Raw genomic sequence first — 2,500 nt, forward strand, 5'->3', positions numbered from 1 at the left:
TGGGTCCCGGAGCCCTGTGACAGGGGCCCGGGGTGAGGAGCTCAGGCTGGGGGAGCAGAGAGCCGGAGGAGCAGGGGGCTGTGGCCCAAGGTGAGGAGCTCAGGCTGGGGGAGCAGAGAGCCAGAGGAGCAGGGGGCTGTGGCCCAAGGTGAGGAGCCCAGGCTGGGGGAGCAGAGAGCCAGAGGAGCAGGGGGCTGTGGCCCAAGGTGAGGAGCCCAGGCTGGGGGAGCAGAGAGCCAGAGGAGCAGGGGGCTGTGGCCCAAGGTGAGGAGCTCAGGCTGTGGGAGCAGAGAGCCAGAGAAGCAGGGGGCTGTGGCCCAAGGTGAGGAGCCCAGGCTGGGGGAGCAGAGAGCCAGAGGAGCAGGGGGCTGTGGCCCAAGGTGAGGAGCCCAGGCTGGGGGAGCAGAGAGCCAGAGGAGCAGGGGGCTGTGGCCCAAGGTGAGGAGCCCAGGCTGGGGGAGCAGAGAGCCAGAGGAGCAGGGGGCTCTGTGAGCAGGGGGCTGTGGCCCAAGGTGAGGAGCCCAGGCTGGGGGAGCAGAGAGCCAGAGGAGCAGGGGGCTGTGGCCCAAGGTGAGGAGCCCAGGCTGGGGGAGCAGAGAGCCAGAGGAGCAGGGGGCTGTGGCCCAAGGTGAGGAGCCCAGGCTGGGGGAGCAGAGAGCCAGAGGAGCAGGGGGCTCTGTGAGCAGGGGGCTGTGGCCCAAGGTGAGGAGCCCAGGCTGGGGGAGCAGAGAGCCAGAGGAGCCACCGACGGGAGAATGGCTAAAAACGTGATTTTATCAAAATGTTACAAGGCAGGGCTCTGCACAGGGTCCAGAGGAGTGGAACGCCGTTCATCCCATGCGAAAAGGTGCAGGAGTGACCGAAATACGGCCCGTTGTAAATCGCCCCTCTTTAAGCCAAAAAAATAGGTACGCCTCCCAGGGCCACCGACGGGAGAATGGCTAAAAACGTGATTTTATCAAAATGTTACAAGGCAGGGCTCTGCACAGGGTCCAGAGGAGTGGAACGCCGTTCATCCCATGCGAAAAGGTGCAGGAGTGACCGAAATACGGCCCGTTGTAAATCGCCCCTCTTTAAGCCAAAAAAATAGGTACGCCTCCCAGGGCCACCGACGGGAGAATGGCTAAAAACGTGATTTTATCAAAATGTTACAAGGCAGGGCTCTGCACAGGGTCCAGAGGAGTGGAACGCCGTTCATCCCATGCGAAAAGGTGCAGGAGTGACGGAGATACGGCCCGTTTTAAATCGCCCCTCTTTATGCCAAAAAAATAGGTACGCCTCCCAGGGCCACCCAGGGTGATGCTTTTATCAAAATGTCACAACGCAGGGCTCTGCGCAGGGGCCAGAGGAGTGGAACGCCGCTGGTTCCATGCGAAAAGGTGGAGAAATGACCGAGATATGACCCGTGGAAGTCGTCACAATTTACCCCGAAAATAGGCGCTCGCGCTCGGGCAGAGGTCGGCGCTCGGCCGGGGTCCCGAGAACCGGGGCGAATAGGGTTTTCCCACGGCCGAAAACCATAGGAAGCACGGGGAAAATTCGGGACCCGACGTCCCAGGGCCCTCGGCGGGGACCGGGGCAACGCGACACCGTTGGTTCCACCCGAAAAGGTGGAGAAATGACCGAGATACGGCCCGTCAAAAGTCGTCACAATTTACCCGAAAATAGGCGCTCGCGCTCGGCCCCGGTCCCGAGAACCGCGGCGGAGGTTTACCGGGATGCTGCGCAACATGGGCCAGAGAGCATGTTTGGTTCGAGTTTACCGGGATGCTGCGCAACATGGGCCAGAGAGCATGTTTGGCCGAGTTTACCGGGATGCTGCGCAACATGGGCCAGAGAGCATGTTTGGTCGAGTTTGTGTGGGTTGTGTGCGACACTCCCGGCACATACATAGGAACACGGCTTCCAAGTGAGCGCACTTTTTCGAAATTTCTTCTAAGTGCCGCTTTTTCGAACCGGGGCGAATTGGGTTTTTCGAGGGCCGAAAACCATAGGAAGCACGGGGAAAACTCAGGACCCGACGCCCCACGGCCCTCGGCGGGGACCGGGGCAACGCGACACCGTCGGTTCCACCCGAAAAGGTGGATAAATGACCGAGATACGGACCGTTGAAATCGACTCGGCGTATCCGAAAATAGGCGCTCGCGCTCGGACAGAGGTCGGCGCTCGGCCCGGTCCCGAGAACCGGCGCGCCTAGGGTTTTTCCACGGCCGAAAACCACAGGAAGCACGGGGAAATCTCAGGATCCCACGCCCCACGGCCCTCGGCGGGGACCGGGGCAACGCGACACCGTCGGTTCCACCCGAAAAGGTGGATAAATGACCGAGATACGGACCGTTGAAATCGACTCGGCGTATCCGAAAATAGGCGCTCGCGCGCTCGGACAGAGGTCGGCGCTCGGCCCGGTCCCGAGAACCGGCGCGCCTAGGGTTTTTCCACGGCCGAAAACCACAGGAAGCACGGGGAAAACTCAGGATCCCACGCCCCAGGGCCCTCGGCG

The sequence above is a fragment of the Solea solea genome, unplaced genomic scaffold (genome assembly GCF_958295425.1).
Source record: "Solea solea unplaced genomic scaffold, fSolSol10.1 scaffold_112, whole genome shotgun sequence".
NCBI lineage: Eukaryota > Metazoa > Chordata > Actinopteri > Pleuronectiformes > Soleidae > Solea > Solea solea.